Below are 18,571 nucleotides of genomic sequence, written 5' to 3'. Positions count from 1 at the left end.
TTCCCTGTTTTCATGCGGCTGGATTCTCTGTTCCATCAGCTTGAGGTAAGCCAGCACCTCTGCATGGAAGCCTCATCACTGTTGCATTATTTTCTGTCAGAGACCCTGATAGAAAATAAGCTCCTTTTGCTGTGGTTCAATTGTTCATTGTCTGGATCTTTTATGAGAAAGTGAAGTCTTAGGAAATAGGAACTTTTTTGTCATGTTCACTGCTACTTCCCCCTGCCTGGTACCTAACATGTTAGTGGTAAAAAAAAAAAAAAAAAAGAAAGAAATTGTTGAATAAATGAATACAAGTGGGTTGCTGCTTGTATGTATCAGACCACATCTTCCAGGGAAGCAAATACCCTTTTACTCCTTCAATATTCTTACTGACCTAAAATTTCTCTTCTATGTTATCCACAATTTTTGCCCTCCTGTCTGTAAGGAGATAAGCCTTTCTTTCCAAGGTTTTTCTTCTAGCCCATCTCTTCTCAGATCTTCTATCTGTTAGCTCCTCTTTACCTGTTTAAGTCTTCTTTTATCTTGAAATAATCTTTCCCTGAACTTCAAGATCAAGATGGAAGACTAAAGGCTCTCTTTCTTGAAATCAACCAAGAATAAGGGGAATGAGAAACAAAGAGACCAACTGGAGAAAGAAACAGCCCGAATCCAAACATCACTCTACTCAACCGGCTGCCAAGCATTAGGGAACTTGAACTGGGCCAGGAAGAGACTCTGATGTAAGAAACAAGATCGGAGGGCTCTGTGGTCCAGTGAGCAGAACAGAGCGATCCTACAGGTGGCCCAGTGAAAGAGACACACAATGACCTCTGCTGGGAACCCGAGGTCTGAGGTGCAGGGGAGCCCTGGGGAAACATTCAGGGGTCAGAGGTGATGATGTTCGGTGTGCAAGTGGGCCAGTATGCTCTCTCTGCAAGAAGCAGGATGTGGTCATCCGGAGGTAAACAAGACAGGACCTGTGATACCCAGCCTGAAGGCAGTGTTCCTGCTTACCTGATGAAGACCAAGCTTCCTATCACCATGCAGCAGGACTGTGAGCAATAAGAATCAAGGAGACAGAAATGACTCCAGCCCAGAAAGCAGCCATTCTCCAGGGGAGAGCAGAGGTGGGAAACAGAAATTCAAGCTGCCCTGTACAAGTTCCTCAGCCTGTCTCCAGTTCTAGCTTTTCATAAAAAGCTAGACAGGAAAGACAAGCAGATTTAAGGATGAGTAATTATTTAAAAAAAAAAAAAAACAGCATGAAACATATCCATAGATACCACAAAAAAAAAAAAAAAAAAAAAAGGAGAGAAATAGAGTTGAATATGACCAAAATGGGGGAGGGGACAACAGAACACTGCAAACCAGAAAATGTATTAATTAATTTATGATCAAATAATTCTTTTAAAAAAAGCAGTCAAAGACAAAAAATTGGGACTTAAAGAAGAGATGGTAGAGCAAGAGGATAAAAGTGAATGGATAGAATTATTGAAAGAAATAAAATAAAAATTAAAACCACATAAAACTGAAAGTCGCATTATAAGCAGTAAAAGGAAAAACTGCCTTTGGTGTAGACAGTGGGGGTTTAGCTCTCCTCCGTCTAGTGGACTAGATACGCTGAGAAACCTTCCTGCTGCGAAACGCTAGGTCCTAAATAAATTATGACAAATATACTTTCAAATATACTGCTGAGCAGACAAGAAAGGAAGGGAAATCACTAGGAGCCGAAAAACCCATGCAGCCAAAAAAGAACGGGAAAAACCTGAACCGCAGCAAACACAGAAGCTGAGCCTGCCCCGGAGGCAAACGGCAACACTAAAATCTGAGTGTCAGAGAACTGTGGCCACAGAGATGGATGACAACGGCCTTAGGCCCATGCAAGTCTGTGGAGTGGGTCCTGAACCCGAAAAGGCCTGGCCCACAAGAGGGCCCATACCTTCCATGAAAGGATAGGCTACAGAACGTGCCCTTCATCAGGGTTACATAAATTACTTTCTGTTTCTAACTGCTAAGGTTGTTTTCATCATAAAAGCTTCATTTCATTGAATTTTATTCTGCACTGAGATCTTCCATTTGCCTCCTTTATCTTTATAATCATGGAAGCTACAGGTGGTAATTAAGCAAGTTCTGCAAAGTCAGAAAACAAATGTTACACTTATGTCAGTTAACTGTAGTGGATACTGTAGTACTGCTCCCAGATGCCCTCTTCAGGGCCTGTGCATCCACCCTGCGGATGTTGGGAATATCAGTTACTGGCTACTGCCAGCTGCATCCCTCATTAGAACTGTCCTCAGCTGCAGGGAAAGGTCTTGTCTAAAGCCGTGCCCCTTTCCCAGGGGCAGTCTAAACCCAAGGACACAGAGACCCAGCCGCTTCACCTCAATTTAAGGCAACTCTGAAGGGTCATCCCTGCTCTAGAGCTCCCAGGATGTCTGTTACAAGCTGTTCACAGGGAGGCCCATCTAAGACCATGCTATTCATGCATAAGTGCAACAGCCAGACATTTTAAAATATGAAAATACCTGTTGTAAATCAATCAGCATACAGAAATGTACAAAAATATGTTGCAATCTCACCCTGTACTTTAGTTATTGCCAAAAGGACGGTGATATCCTTCAGGACTTTTTTACAAGCATGTTAAATGCATTCCATACATTATTTTACAAAATCAGGTCATACTATATCTAGTCTTATGCAATTTAATTTAAAAATATTTTAAAGAGATATCCCATTTTTCTGAAGCACTTCATAGTACCCCACTGGATGCTATGCACCATCATTTATGCAAGTACTAACTAATAAATGGGGCTTCCCTCATAGCTCAGTTGGTACAGAATCAGCCTGCAATGCAGGAGACCCCGGTTCAATTCCTGGATTAGGAAGATCCACTGGAGAAGGATAGGCTACCCACTCCAGTATTCTCGGGCTTCCCTTGTGGCTCAGCTGGTAAAGAATCTGCCTGCAATGCAGGAGACCTGGGTTTGATCCCTGGGTTGGGAAGATCCCCTGGAGAAGGGAAAGGCTACCCACTCCAGTATTCTGGCCTAGAGAATTTACAGTCCATGGGGTTGCAAAGAGTTGGACATGACTGAGCAACTTTCAATTTCAACTAATAAATGTGTACATTCATTCTAATTATCACAATTTTGAATAATGTTGCAATGGACATGTTATGTGTATGGTTCTCACACCTACCTAAGAACCTCAGGGGAATAAATGACTAGATGTGAAGCTCTTGCATCCCGCTCACCACTGTCTGTCGAGCTGACTTTCACAGAGGCTCCTGCGTCATTCTCCACTCTCAGCACCCTCGGTCTTTATTCCAGATCCAGGCTACCATGTTCCTCTCCTGGACTATTGTGGTTGCCTCTTATCTTGACCCACTGGCTTCAGTGTCCTCTTAATTCTATTTCTGCTTTATCGTGATCTCAGAATGTTTAAGTTATGAAAACAATTAAGAATTTCCCAGTTTAAAACTTCCAATGGGTCCCCCTTGTTTACAGAAAAAAATAAAAACTCCCTCTGTGATCAGGCCACAAATTCTCCATGCAGTCTCTTTCCAGCTTCTTCCAGAAACCCAGTTACCACGCTACATGTTGTTTTCCAAACTCACCACACACCTCCAAGGACCCATTCCTTTGTGCTTTTTATAACCATAGCTTAAAATTCATTATAATTTTTTTTTCAAAATTCAAGGTCACCAAAAAAAAAAAAAAAATTCAAGGTCAATTAGTGTTACTCTGATTGTGCAGCTGTTTCCTGCACAGAGTAGGAACTCAATGAACATTTGGGGAGTAAATACTTTTGGTTAATTACTCTGGAAAAAGGAAGAGAAGAAAGGATCAGAGATGGAGAAAAATTGCCAAAAATCATGGATCTAACACAACATACATGTGATACTACAGGACAGTAGCATGAAACAAGTTGGAAGAATCATTCTTCCCTTCAAAGTTAATAAGTGCATTCATGGAACTTCAAGCATCTCAACAAGGCTGATGTGACCAGGTACACCTTCCTTCTGGCAAATTCACATCCAAAGGTAGAGAAGCAGTACTGATTTAGAATATTTGCTGGTCCTAACTGATACTTGGGTCTTGTCTTGCCCCCATGGAGCCATGCTACCTTCCATACTCAAAGTTTAGATGACAGGCTCTCTTATTCTTATGTCATCTTTGAGATGCATGCTTTTCCCTACAACACCAGCTTGTGGGGCTGGGGCCCTGTGACCTAGAGTCTCCAGACTCCCTGTCCAGGGTCATGCCCTGTATACCCCCTGTGCCTACAGGCTGCAATGGCACCAACCACATGGTTCCCTTGATTCTGGCTCTTCCCAGAGACTCAGGCATCTCTGCCTGGCCCGTTTGAAACATGGAAATGATCCGTTTTTTAATTAAAGTTTGCTTTTCTTTCCCACCAACAGAATCCAAATTGCCTGGGGTGGGCCCCTATTGGTGGCAGTCTTCTTTTGTGAAGAGTGATGTTTGAAGGCTTATTATTGCATTGGGTTGAGAGCATCCTAGAGGTGGTGGGCCTGGCAGGAAGGTGGTGTGCACAGTGAGAGGGCAGAGTAGAGAAAACAGGCGGCTCTGCAGGCAGAAACTCTGTGCATCCCACTTTCTGGTCATCTGCCAAACTTAGAGAAACAGGGACAAAACACAAATCACCTTATCATTGTGAAATCGAATCAGAAATTAAAAATCTTCCCATAAATAGCAGGAAACAGATGCAGATGGATCACTAATGGTCTGTCTCTAGGCTCACTCTCTTTTGATATCTGGTTACCTTATGCCTTACCCAGGTGAGGTGACTCCAGAAGGTGGGTCACTTTAGCATTCTAATAACTAATCCTCTTTTACGGGTTCAAAGTTGTAAATTGATCCATTTTAAACTGAATTCCACATCTAAATAAACTGAGTAAGGGTTCTCTTACTCTCTGTCAAGTGATGGTAAATAGAATAATTAAACAATCCAGGAACCTCACGCAAGACTACCTTACTATGTTAGAAAACCACTGCCAATCAATTAGCATTGATATGAGTTTCTTTCTTGAAAAACAATTTGGACTTTTTGTCATAAAATCCAACTCTATTGCCATCTCTCTCTTTTTAATAAAAGGGGACTATCGTCTAGTTATTTAATATGATTATATTAAAATGAGTATTCACAGGATAGCTATAAGCACATAAGAGAAACATCCAGCTAACTGCAACTTGAATTTAAAGTTCCACCTGAGGATAAAGAAAAACCTAAAGTAATCTAATTGAATGAAAGTTAATTATGTAAGTAATTAGTGCATCCTTTTGTAGAAGCATCCTAAGTTAGGTGGCTATGCGTCAATGATTCCTATGTTCAGTGCCTCAGGTATAGTATCAGAATGGCCCTACCAGAACACTACTGTAACAGTGGAAGATAAAGCCTGAACAGATTAAAGCTGCCCAAGAAGAATTTGTTAACAGCAGCAAACTGGTCATCATAGTTGGTTAGGCTTATGGGTATTAAAGAATAAGAACTGTCTTCACAGGGCACCCAAAGCCAGTGCTCTTGGACAACCCACATAGGGTGGAAAGGGAGGTGAGAGGCAGGTTAAGGATGAAGGGGGGGGGGACACATATATACCTGTGGCCAATTCATGCTGATGTATGGCAAAAACCATCACAAAACTGTAATTTTCCTCCAATTAAAATAAATTAATTAATAAAAAAAACCTAAGTTAAAAAAAAACGACTTGTCTTCACCTCTGTATAGAGGAGGGGGTCCTCTGGCCAACCAGGGCAGCATTCCAGTCTACTTAGCAAGTCAATCCTTGGGATACAAAAGGATGGCTCAGATCATAGTAATTTGACTACCCACCACTATCATCATCCATTTGTCCCCTGTGCCTTGATTTTGAGTTCACCCGGGATTCTTCTGGCTATTCTTTGTTGTCTTCAAAGTTGTTCTGCCCCTAGGAAAAGCTTACAGAGACTCCAGTTGGCCTGGCAACCTTTTTGTAAGTATAAATGACTTAATTATCTTTCTGAGCTACACTTCAGTCTATATTCATTTAGTTAGCCTGAGTTCATTTACTGAGAGAAGAATTCCTATAAAACAGACTCACAAAATTGAGTGTCTGGGTCTTTGGTCCCTGGCTATCATGGTATTTGAGTACTATCCCAGCTGGGACACCCACAAATGGCCACTCACTGCCTTTGAATTGCTATAGAGATAAGAGAGGGAGGAAGCTAAGGTTTTCTGTGTTTTGCTTATTTTAGATTTACGCACGAACAATGAAAACATGCAGCAAGCTCTATCCACAGTTTGCAATGGGAAAAGACCCTTTGCAGAGGTTGGTGTGTGTTTTTTAGTATCATAACAACATGCCAATGTTCCTTCTTTTTCCTGCTATGAACAATTTACCCATTAAATTCAGAGCATGACGATCCTAATGAGAATACATCTGCAAATGAGAACACATGTGCAGTTTTCCTATTACAAGAGCAACAAATGCTTGTTGTGGCAAGTTGTGTGGATTTTCATTTTTGCCTTTAAATCATTCTGTGATAATCTATGCTGTATAAACAAAGAGGAAGGAGTCAAAAAGCAAATCATCTTTGGAACCCAAATGGCTCAAAGATGCTTGCATGCAGCCAGAGCGTCAGCAATCCGTCTGCCTGATAGCACTTCACGAGTCTTTTTCTTGGCATTTGGTCCACCTGAACTCCCTGTCATTTGCTAAGGCCCCCCCTTCTAGAACAGCTGACCAATTATGGATTTTTTTTTTTTTGGTTCAAGAACCCTTCTCGTCAATTAAGAACCAGGAGGTTCTACTAAACTAATTACTTTGAGGATCAGCATCTCAGGAAGGTGCCAAGACTGGGGAGAAACATCTGTTTTGATGCTGATCTGCTCACAGAGCAAAGAGACCCAAAGAAAATCTACTTCGTATGCATGATCCCCCAGCCTCAGACCTTTCTTTCTTTCTCCTTCTTACCGCCATTTTTGCCTGAGACTCTTCAAGCACACAGCACCAAACATTTCTGACCAGATCCAACACGACAGGCATTATTCTCTAGACAGGACTGCGCAAAACCAGAAGGGGCTCTGAAGGCCAGCATGGCAGCAGCTTCCCCTCGGCGGTGCTCCAGTCCTCTTGCCGGCATCACAGTCTGTAGGGATGTGGGCATGGTGACTGTCTATCGCCTCTTGTTTTTATGAGATCCCCTAATAGAGTAACGGCTTCCCAGGTGGCTCAGTGGTAAAGATGCCGCCTAACAATGCAAGAGACACAAGAGACGCAGGTTCAGTTCTTTGGTGGGGAAGATCCCCCGGAGTAGGAAATGGCAACCCACTCCAGTGTTCTTGCCTGGAGAATCCCACAGACAGAGAAGCCTGGCTACAGTCCAGGGGGTTGCAAAGAGTTGAACATGACTGAGCCCAAAATGCATTTATGCACTAATAGAGTAAGTGAAATCGTGTGAGAGCATCTAACATAGTATCTGGTGTATAGCACTCAATAAATGTTAACTGAATTTGCCAGAAGATCTAGTTTCTCCCCATTTTGCTAGTTTGCCTCTTTTTTTTTCAAGACAAAGTACATAAGTAAGTTGCTCTGTGTACCCTGAAGCGTAACACAGAAGACGCTTATCCAAATAGGCAAGAAGATTCACAGGCGGCCTTTGCTGAAGGCTGCGGAGGCCCAGAAGGCTGGGACACTTTGATGAAGTGATTCGGCTCAGACCATCTCAAATCCTTGTCAAAAACAGGAGGGGGGATACATCATAAATTTTAAAAAGGAAAGCAGAGTTAACCGAAAGCTCTTGATGAAGCAGAACAAGATGGCTCTTAGGAATCCTTAGTAAAATATTTCACTGAGTAGGCACCATTATGTATTGGATCATTTCTTCTCAAAAATATTCTTTTGCAATTGTGTACCTCTGAACTACGCCTTCTTAGAAACCCAGAGATGGTTTACAGATGATGCTAGATACACTTAATAGTCATTTTTTTTTAATTGTAGCTAATTCTACTGACAAAACCTTATTTTCACATATTAAAAACAAACATATTGGGTAAAATACATGGTGGCTTAAATCTGGGTCCAATTGTTGAGACAAGAAGATAAGGCAGGAAAATGTTCTTTCCTTGCCAAAATTTGTACTTTATAAAGTAGCCTGTAAAACCGTAGGAAACCATTGGCTTGATGGTGCCAACGAAATAATATATCACAGGGAAACAATAATAAGCACAAATGAACAGGCTTTTGTTAAACAGCCTCAAGGAAAAAGATAAACAGTGACTTCTGAGCCACGTAATGCCTAAGTCCCTTTCTCATTTTTTGATGTATTATCCTAAATGAGATACTGTGACCAGCTTGGAGTTCACGTATATAGCGGAAAGTGTCTATCAGGTGAATGATAAAAAGCAAGATTGGGTCTGGATTGTCAAAAAACTTAGAGTACTTGCGAAAAGCTTCATGATCGGAGTGCTTGTGTTCAAGCCCAGATCGCACCATTTCCTAGCCATGGACCTCAGGCAAGGGACCTAGGAAATGGGAACCCTGTCGGTCAAGCTGTACTCTTCTGTGGAGTAGGAATGACAGACATTCCTACCTTGGGGAGCTCTGAGGATTAACAGACTATAGCCCTTAGTCTGGTCCACAGCAGGACGTAGGAGAAGCAAGTTCTCATTCAGACTTTTCAGGCTCTTGAGTTGCTATGGGTTTTGTCACTATGGGAAGAAAGATGGCGAGAAGTTTCAGAAGGTAAGCTATAAATGGACCTGCTGGTCCCCAGCAATTGGAGAGCTGGAAACAAAAAGAAAGGTAACAGCGAATGCCTCTGAGTGTGTGGCAACTTCTTTAGAACTCTAAGGTAATTTGGGAGGGAAAGGGGTACAGGTAGATTTTTTTTTTTTTTTTACTTAATGAAAATGATTTTTTGTGCTTCCCAGGTGGAGCTAGTGGTAAAGAACCTGTCTGCCATGCAGGAGACATAAGAGATATGGGCTTGATTCCTGGGTTAGGAAGATACCATGGAGGAGGAAATGGCATCTCACTCCAATATTCTTGCCTGGAAAATCCCATGGACAGAGGAGCCTGGTGGGTTACAGTCCACGGGGCCACAAGAGTCAGACTTGACTGAGTGACTGAGCGTGGCAGCACAGCACAGAAGATGATTTTACTGTAATGATTACACGTTTATTTCAATGTGCAGCAGAGAAATATACCCAGCATGTCAATTCCCATCACAGATTTTATGGTTAGGACAAGGCTAACCCTGAGTATTTAAAGCATTTTTTAATGCAAGTTGATTAAAAGTAAACAATGCAGGTTCCAGCTGAGAAGCTGGTTCATAAGTGATGGAGGTAGGGGAATGCCAGATTAGGGGCTGTCACCAGCCTGACAGTGCTTTGGGCTTTTGTTGGGGGGCTTGGGACCCTCGGAGGATTCAGGGCAGGTAGACGTGCGGGGACTAGAGAGCAAGAGTGTCAGGAGCAGCATGGGAACCTGAAGGATGCTCTCTGCCCCTTGGACCGCTCTTCCTTCTCTGCCGTCTGATTCCCCCCACCCAGCCTGGGCTGCAGCTGTGATTTAGGAAGTATCACGGCCCAGGATGTGACTGTGGGGAGTGGCGGACGAGTCAGACAAAAATGTTTCCGTATCAATGATTCTAGGGGCGGTCTTCTTTTGTTGACTCCATGCTAATTTTGACAGCAATCTCCTGGGTGTGAGCACTCGTGTTATTTTCTGGGCATGGGAGCACTGAGGCTGTTTCTGTTAAGTTATTTGTGTTTGTAGGAAGGCAGTCATTCTAATTCTGTAGTTGATTGTGATGGAGAAGGCAATGGCACCCCATCCAGTACTCTAGCCGGGAAAATCCCATGGATGGAGGAGCCTGGTGGGCTGTGGTCCATGGGGTCGCTAAGAGTCGGAGACAACTAAGCGACTTCAATTTCACTTTTCACTTTCATGCTTTGGAGAAGGAAATGGCAACCCACTCCAGTGTTCTTGCCTGGAGAATCCCAGGGACGGGGGAGCCTGGTGGGCTGCCGTCTATGGGGTCGCACAGAGTCAGACACGACTGAAGCGACTTAGCAGCAGCAGCAGTTGATTGTGAAGGTGAAGAAAGGGAAGGGGCCCTTCTTACGATTAAGAGGTGAGGTGATAAAAATGGGCACAGAAAACTCTTCTCCACATGTGCCTTCCAACCTGGGCACACCACTAATTTATGCTTAGGATTCTTTCCTGTTTCGCGTCCCTCCCCAGCCTTCCCTTGGTAAATACCGGACACAGTGGTAGGAACCCAGAGAAGCAGAAGAGCAGATGGGATGGCGGGGCCTTTTCTGGTTCCCTCTGGGTCACAGCTCCCTTCATTTTCCTCATGTTGCACCAAACTTTTGGGGCCACCACAGCCCAAACTCCTGGTACATGTTGGTCCTTATGGGAAAATGAAGCACAGACCTAAGAACAGGGGAAAGGGCCATTCCGAAGAGGGAAACTTCTTGGAAAAGTTTCTTCATAAGTGCTTAGCAGACAGAGGGCAGGGCCACCTGTGAACTGTGGCTACACACAATCTCTCCCCTCACCATCTCTCATCTTCCCACCTGTGTCTCCAGGACATATCCCCCCAAAGCCGGAATCATGCCTCCACTTTTGTTCCCAGGAAAGTTTGAAAAAGGCAGGATGAATGAAGTCCTATCTGGGACTGGCTCTTTGTGGCAAAATAAGCAAATCATTAGCATGGTAATTGCATGAGGAAAAGTTAATACGTTTTGTGTAGGTGGAACGTCTACTAGCTCCTTCCTTGGGGGGAAATGTTCCTTTTCATATTGGCTGATTTAACCCAGCACATTTTGATCCAGCTAAAACAGGTAAGAGTTACCTCAAAACGCCCACAGGGGCTGTGTAGTAATTTCAGGAACACCCACACAGCAAATTGTTGTTTCTTTTTCTACAAACAAGGAGATGGTTCCGAGGCAGAGGATGACGGGAAGAGTAAGAGAGAAACTGAACTAGATGGATACGGAGGGAGGGAGGGAAATATGCAGAGAAGAAAGACAAAAAATGAAAGTGTTTCTTTTTTCTTTCCTTTAAAAAAAAATCAACAAATAATACTGCATCTTGTTCTTGGTCTCCCAAACAAGGGCATACAAAAGATCTTGATTTGGGGGGGAGGGGGCCATATTTTTGAGAACAGGAATCATATACAATATTAGTGTTACTGAATTAACATCAATTATGTTAATTATTGGGCTTCCCTAGGGGCTCAGATGGTAAAGAATCTGCCTACAATGCAAGAGACCTGGGTTCAATCCCTGGGTCGGGAAGATCCCCTGGAGAAGGGAATGTCAACTCACTCCAGTATTCTTGTCTGGAGAATTACATGGACAGAGGAGCCTCCAGGCTACAGTCCATGGGGTCGCAAAGCGTCGGACACAACTGAGCGACTAACACAATGTTAATTATGAATAGTATAATTAACAATTCTACTTTTTCTCGATCATGTATTTCAAATCTATATCTTGCTTATAGATATAAATATAGGAAAAAGATATCTTCATTTTCTGAGATATATCTGTGGCTCTTTTGCCCAGAGAGAGTGGGAACTCTGTGAGATGGTCTAGAGAACATGATAATTCTCTATAATTTCTAGGGGACTATCATTTCTTTTTAATTTATTTTTAATTGGAGGATAATTGCTTTACAATGCTGTGTTGGTTTCTGCCATACAACAAGGTGAATCGGCCACAATCATACACATGTCCCATCCCTCCTGATCCTCTCTCCCAACCTCCACTCCATCCTATCCTTCTAGGCTGTCACAGAGTACCAAGCTGGGCTCCCTGTATTACAGAGCAACTTCCCATTAGCTATTATTAGAGGCAGATTTTACTCACTGAACCTGGTGTCTACATTATCTGAGTTGCTGGACTAAAGCAGCGCTACCTGTGACAAATTTCCTATGGACTTTCAGAAAATGAACATAAGCCATTTAGTCAATCATGTAACATATGTGATCTTCTTTGAGAAGCATTTCAAATGTCAGATTTAGATAGCTGTTCATGATAATACTGCTGAGACGACTCCCAAAAAAATGGTACTGGCAGAGACTGAATGGAAAAAAATCTGCCTTTCTTGGCTCAGAGAATATCCATGATTAGTTGCATTGGTTTTACAGTATCTTTTTATATCAACACAGATAAACAATAAATTACCTGAGATTCTATTAGTTTTTACTTATTTTACATGTAGTTATTAGTCTCCACAACGTTATTTCTATTTCTTGAAACTAGCAATTTTGTTTGGGCAGCAGTGTGCCTAACCCATAAGGCACATTAAGATGAATCATAAATGATTTAAGCCCCATGGTGACCTCATTCCCTGCTTCTCCTCCTTGCTCTCCCAGCATTCCATGCAGCGGGCTCTAGCCACGTGAGAGTCCTCACCAATGAGACCTATGGGGACGCTGGCTGATGGAGCTTCTAAGAAAGGTCTGTTTGCATGACGAAAAGACAAACCTTTTGAGGAGAGCTCCCTTAAGACAGTCTTCCTCTCCCTGCCTTGAACATGGCTGCAAAGGATATGGTATGTGGTGGTTTATCAGCCCTCTAGGGATTGAAAGTAGCAAGTTCAAAGAAAGCACTCCAGAGACAGAAAAGTAGAAAAGAGAAAACACATACGCATCAAATGATAATACTGAGCCATACTACCCTAAAACTTCCTGCTTCCAGACTTCTTTTACGAGACACTGAATATATTTATTGTTTAAACCACAGTTGGTTGGATATTCACTCAAAAAACACTGAATTATTTAGACATTGCTTCTGACGCTTGGGTTACGGCAGTAAACCAAACACACAAGCTCCCCAACCTCACAGAGCGCGTACCAAGTCAGAGAAGACAAACCGCAGAAATCAAAGAATAAGCATACAATGTGCCCGGTAGCAGTGATCATGATGGAGAATACAAAGCAAGTTAAGGGGACAGAGAACGACAAGGGCTAATTTATAAAGTTTATTCACGGAAGCTTTTCAGAGGTGAAATAATTCGAGCAGTCTTGAATGATGTGACAAAGTAAGCCCGGTGAGTATGTGGCGATACTCTGTTTCTTAAAGCTGAAAGCATCACTAACTTACACATCCAGGAAGTTTTTTGTCATTATTCAAAACAGAGCTCTGATATCATCATTTCTGGGAGGTCTTTTAGGACTTTCTACTCACTAAAATAAATTCCTTCTTCTTGCAGGCTACTTCTATACCTATGTGTATTGTTATACTCTTCATGTCTTCTTGTAATTCACTTCTTGAGATAACTTATATAAAGTTGCCTTCTCTAGACCGTGAGACCCTGAAGGGCAAGATCAGTCACACTGTCTTGGCTCCTAGAAATACCTGGGAAGCTCCATATACCCATAAATAACTACTGATTTGAATATAACTTCTGTTCTTTGAATGCTCTGCCTATAAATGAGTGAGTTATAATAAAATGTTGTTAAAAGTGCAGTTATAGTTTGTGTTGAAGGAATTTGTTTTGCAAGCTGACTTTGGTGAGTTAGCATGATTGTATACAGATTAAATAGTTCAAATACACAGAAAATCTTTGGTTTTCATTTAGGAGAGAAGAATATATAAGATGGTTAAGCAGCAACTCAGTTCCCTATCAGGTAATCTGACTGGTCATATTATGTCCTTGGCCTTTTGAAAAGACTATCAAAAAGGTGATCATAAACAATGAACCTAGGTTATGTAATGATCATCTTCTGAGCATTTCTCTTGGAATGGGAGGAAAATGCTCCTTTTGCTTACTGATCTTGAATGAATCTTCATCTCTAAACCTTCCCCCTTGCACAACTCAATGCACACTCATTTCAGCACAGGGGTAAAGCCTAAGACTGACTCAATGTCAAAGAACTAGGTTTAACCATAAAATATGACCTAGCAGATATTATATTCTTAACTTCAAAGATGGCGAGATAGGGCATTGGAAGAAACTTAAAACATCAACGAAGGCTTAAAGAAAAAATAGAAAAGAGTTTGGTTTTAGGTACTCGTGTGAAAATTTAATAAAGAGAGGATCAGGAGATAGAGTATTTAATTCCAAGTTTTCCCTTAATATCAAAATAGAAGAAAAGACATTTGCTTTTATTTACAATCTCAAATGGAACCAAATTTCCTTCCTTTGTGTTATGTGAACAGACATTAATATTAATAACTAATATTCATCAATAAATTTGCTTTCCATTTAAGCCAATCTCCTACCTCTGAAAATCAGAAATGAATATTTTTTTAAATTGTAGAAGTATGACAATCTAAATTCATATCCATCAAAATTTTTTTCTGAAGGATGGCTTAGTTAGCTAGTGTATCAATAAATGAAGACTTTGAAGAGTCTCCTTTTGCACATAATTGCTAGATACTTTTTCTTTGAGTATGCATCTAAAATTCCAATTTCCATTCTCCATGTTTCCCAAAGAAGCAAGTACCACATAGTTCCCATCATAAGCAAAAGTGAGTTTTACAGGGATCTAGACTAGGTTTCTCCATGTCAAATCTTCACAAAATCTTTATAAGAACATGATTATCACACCAGAAAAGGGTTACTTAACAGCTCTGAAACTAAACTCAGATGAAAACCTCAAATTCCAGAAAAGCTCATCCTGGCACATGCTGGCTTGCTCACAATATCTTGGATCCCACCCCAGGTTAGACCAGATTCAAATTTACAGGACTTTCTCAGACGGTTCCCTAATTTTTGAGACTGGTACATCCTCATCATTACCCACCTGCCAAAGTTAGTTAAGCAGCAGCCCCACATCAGGTCTAGAGCTACCTAAGTGAGCCTGGGTCAAAGATGTACCAAGAAGGTGGTGAGAGCAGATTATGTGCATCCTGCCAGCTGAGCAGCTGTGGGTGAATGGGATGCACAGACTTGAACTGATGGAAAATATGACTGTTCTTCATCATTAAATGAGCTGCTTGGGCCTACAGATGGCTACACATTCAGGACTTTTGAAAGAGGCAATTTCATACTCATCAAACTCATTTTTTACTACTCTTATTTTCTTTTTCTTTTTGGTTGAAAGCCTTTAGCCTGTTCTCTTAACTAGAAGAGTATCTGCCAGCATGAAAGTCAACGGAACTCACGGGAGACAAAAGACATTCTTGGTTTGATTGCTCCTAATAAACATCAGTGCTTCCAGACCACATAATGTCATAGAATTATTTGTAATGCTTCTTTAAAAGGGTGACAGGGTTCAGAAATGAACTGCACATGGTAAGATGAGACTCCCAGGGGTTGTCCCTGCAAAAATGAGCTGCAAGGCTTTGGGAGTGGTGGTGGTTTCCGGCCATTAGCATCACTAATCAAGGCCAGCTTTGCATTTATGGGAATCTACACAAATCAGGATGATACATGCTATGTTCACTCAAGCAACCCTGCCTGGTTTCTTCAAGTTTATGCTGAAACAAAGCTTCACCTCAATTATCTTGGGTTGGAATGCTTCATTATTTTTATATATCCTTGAGAGAGACAGACTGCATGAAGTAGAGGCATCAGGTCCATGGGTCACAGAAACATACTTAGCGCTTCATGCCCACATAAAGCAATTACTGTCGGCTCTCAGTTAACCTCGTTATTAGAGGAAGCATTAGTGGAGAAAACACAAGTCCTAGATAACCTACCCAGGTCTTTCTTGCTGCCACAGTTGCAGCTGAGGTGAGAGAGACAGAAGTGATGGAAATGTCCAGAAAAGCTCAGGCGGCAGAGGTGTCTCTGGGAAGCGCTGAGTAGAGGTAATACATTCAGCTGCCCTTCTGCCCTCTTTCCAGGCCCACTGCCTTTTTGCCTTGTGTGCTAAAAGTCCCTTCAATTTCATGCCCAACTCTTTGGAACCCTATGGACTGCAGGCTGCCAGGATCCTATCCTCTGTCCATGGGATTCTCCAGTCAAGAATACCAGAGTGGCTTGCCATGCCCTTCTCCACGGGATCTTCTCAACCCAGGAATCGAACACACGTCTCTTATGTCTTCTGCATTGTCAAGTGGGTTCTTTACCACTACCACCACCAGGGAAGCCCTTTTGCCCTGCACCAAGAAGCAAAAGTGACATTGCTTTCCCCTTCAAACTTAGGGTTGACAAAAGTGTGGAGCTGAGAAAGCCCAGAGAAGGCAGCAGAGAAGGTCCTCTCTGAGGCTGGCAGTCAGAGCCTGGAGGTCCCTGGGGACTGACCACAGACTTCTAAGTGGAGTCTCTGCATCTTCCTTCTTCAGAGGCTCAAGCCACATCCCAGGCTTTCTGGGCACAGGGAAAGTGCTGGGATTTGCCCTTTAGTATTTTACTGTGCCAACCAACATGATACAAGGTGTTCAATTACAAATGTTATAACCAATCATTTGCGTACATAGGCATTCTTACACTACAGATTCCTACAAGTCCTGGGCATCACTGCTATTTCCATCTGTCTGATATAATGAATCCTTTGGGCTGGCTACCTCCCTCTCGGGCCAGGAGCCACAGGAAGAGTAAAGATGACACCTCTTCTAGTGATTCCCAGAGACACTGCTTCAGGAAGGGCTCATATGCTAACAAGGAAGAAAGTCTTAAGTGATAAAACTAATCTGGAGTGCTCGCTTCGGCAGCACATATACTAAAATTGGAACGATACAGAGAAGATTAGCATGGCCCCTGCGCAAGGATGACACGCAAATTCGTGAAGCGTTCCATATTTTTAGCCAGGACATGGAAGCAACCTAGATGCCCATCAGCAGATGAATGGATAAGGAAGCTGTGGTACATATACACCATGGAATATTACTCAGCCGTCAAAAAGAATTCATTTGAACCAGTCCTAATGAGATGGATGAAACTGGAGCCCCTTATACAGAGTGAAGTAAGCCAGAAAGATAAAGAACATTACAGCATACTAACACATATATATGGAATTTAGAAAGAAGGTAACGATAACCCTATATGCAAAACAGAAAAAGAGACACAGAAATACAGAACAGACTTTTGAACTCTGTGGGAGAAGGTGAGGGTGGGATGTTTCAAAAGAACAGCATGTATACTATCTATGGTGAAACAGATCACTAGCCCAGGTGGGATGCATGAGACAAGTGCTCGGGCCTGGTACACTGGGAAGACCCAGAGGAATCGGGTGGAGAGGGAGGTGGGAGGGGGGATCGGGATGGGGAATAAGTGTAAATCTATGGCTGATTCATATCAATGTATGACAAAACCCACTGAAATGTGGTGAAGTAATTAGCCTCCAACTAATGAAAAAATTAAAAAAAAAAAAAAAAAAACTAATCTGGAATTCCAGATCCTAATGAGCAGCTGGGGGAGACATAGAAGGGCAGGGGAACCTCTGAAGTCAAAGCAGAGACTAGGGCTCATCTGAAAGGAAAGCTGGGAAGTAGAGAGAAAGACAAGGGAGATATCATGAAACTGTATGTTTACATGAAAACAAAATTGGATAAAGATGATTGTTATTGTTTCGTCGCTCAGTTGTGTCCGATCCTTTGCAACCCCATGAAATGCAGCACGCCAGGCTTCCCTGTCCTTCACTGTCTCCTGGAGTTTGCTCAAACTCATGTCCATTGAGTTTAAAATTATATAAAAATGGTTACAAAGAGTCAAATTCATATCCTCTTTAAATATCACTTTATAATAAAATTAGTGCAATCTAGGAAGAAGGCATTTATCAACCAATTTTTTTTTTTTTTTTGGCCTCAGAATGAATTCCTATGTGTTAGAGTGAGAAATCAGGTAAACAGACACAAAAAATCAAATGACAGAGTAAGAAACAATGGAAAATGCACGGTGATTACAGACCAGGATTCTTCCTTATATTAAAAAGAGAGACAGAAAGAGAAAAAGAGAGGGGCAGGAGGAGAGGGAGGCTCCATAAAGCTCAGGAAAAGTAGAATGCTAGTGACTATAAAAAGGAAAGTGGCTCATTTTAACAGGGAAAATTATGACCCAAATATTGACTATAAAATATCAGTGGACAAGAAAAAAATAAGAGAGAAATCAGTGAAACGGCACATTTCTGATTCATTACTTATTCTTTATATTCCTCTGTGAAGTTCATTGGTTAGGAAAGGTGCATACCTTATGTAATGAAAATATGATATTATGATTTTTTGGCTCAAAAAGGAGCATAATAAAGGCATTATGATGTCTCCTCTCTCTTTTAAAACACAGAGAAAACAACAAACATAGTGAAACATGGGGGAAAATATTGGATGTACTCAAATCAAACAAACAAGCAAACAAAAAGACTGCCATTCTTTTTACAAATCACAAAGCATGCATGGACTAAACTCAGGAAGGATACTGAAAGTGGACAAATATCTCAAGTCTCGAGCAGGATAAAATGTTTTAGGCTAAAGTGATGTCATAAATGTCTAGAGGGCATATGCAATGAACCTTTGATTAGTGTAGCAAAACATACAACTTAAGCTCAGAGACACAACCTGACACCACCTAACAGAAGCGGGCAGAGCAAAGAGGAAAGGATAAAATTGTATTTCTATTTGACCTTGTATTGTGTTACAACTGTATTCCTTCTAACCAAGGAGGATCTCCAGAATCACTGACATGCCTATA

The 18,571-nt window shown here is 41.8% G+C and overlaps 1 protein-coding gene and 1 non-coding gene across 3 annotated transcripts in view; one reads left to right on the top strand and one right to left on the bottom strand.

Moving 5' to 3' along the window:
- Positions 1–18,571, bottom strand: part of AIG1 (androgen induced 1) — a 257,134-nt gene that overhangs the window by 159,987 nt on the left and 78,576 nt on the right. The gene's annotated exons all lie outside the window — the stretch shown is intronic.
- LOC122684536 lies at positions 16,584–16,690 on the top strand. Its single transcript, XR_006338079.1, has one exon. It is a non-coding gene; the product is annotated as a U6 spliceosomal RNA (small nuclear RNA).

This window comes from Cervus elaphus, chromosome 26 (genome assembly GCF_910594005.1).
Source record: "Cervus elaphus chromosome 26, mCerEla1.1, whole genome shotgun sequence".
NCBI classification, from domain to species: Eukaryota; Metazoa; Chordata; class Mammalia; order Artiodactyla; family Cervidae; genus Cervus; species Cervus elaphus.
Note: the sequence above shows the minus strand (reverse complement) of the source record. Positions and strands in the feature narration are given on the sequence as shown.